Raw genomic sequence first — 852 nt, 5'->3', positions numbered from 1 at the left:
AAACCTAGGTCTAACATCAGATCAATAACTGTTACAGGTGCAAAATAATGACAAATGCTGTGTTTTGCATCACTGACATTAGTAATTATTTAAACATTAATGATGACTTACAGGGTACTTGTGTTTCTGATGCTGATGTTTATCGCATTATATTTCTCACTCGTCGCCGATAATTAATGAAATAACATTGAAAGTATAATGATACTAAGGCATTGGTAACCTTTCACTCCCTAAATCAAACAAATATACACATAGTCATGTCACATCTAGATGTGTATAAGAGACAGGCTTTAGACACAAGGAATATTTTTGATTCATCTGTGGTTGTGCGTACAATTCAAAATTTAGGGCAAAGCCAATATGAGGACTACTATAGCAACGTCATTATTGATCGCATACGCTCCATACCTGATCCAATTAAGAAGAATAACCTTTCACTTTTTCGATCTCCGAAGAAAACAGCTAAAACCAAGCAAGCAGGAACAATTTCCTTACTTAAAAATGATGTTGCTTTGTTTTCTCGTCTGTATATAATAATGCAACACAGACTAAGTTATGAACATTTTTTTTTTGCCATGAGGATCATCCATTTCCTCCATCAATATCCGAGGAAGGCAAGCTACGCTTTGGAAAGAAGTCTGATTTGATGAATATTTTGGCTATGGATACCCACACTGATCCACCTAATGCCATTGATGTGAAGGGTCTTGACGGAGCTGCTGTGGTACACCTGCTTTCAACCAAGTCAGCTTTGGCGTTTGATGACTACGCTGACCAAGTTTTTGTTCCATATATTATGCAACAGCCACAGAACGCTAAACGATTTGATGTTGTCTGGGATACATATATCCC

This window comes from Anneissia japonica, unplaced genomic scaffold, assembly GCF_011630105.1.
Source record: "Anneissia japonica isolate Jap-2015-1 unplaced genomic scaffold, ASM1163010v1 scaffold199_len4679917_cov187, whole genome shotgun sequence".
Lineage (NCBI taxonomy): Eukaryota > Metazoa > Echinodermata > Crinoidea > Comatulida > Comatulidae > Anneissia > Anneissia japonica.
This window is presented reverse-complemented; position numbering follows the sequence as displayed.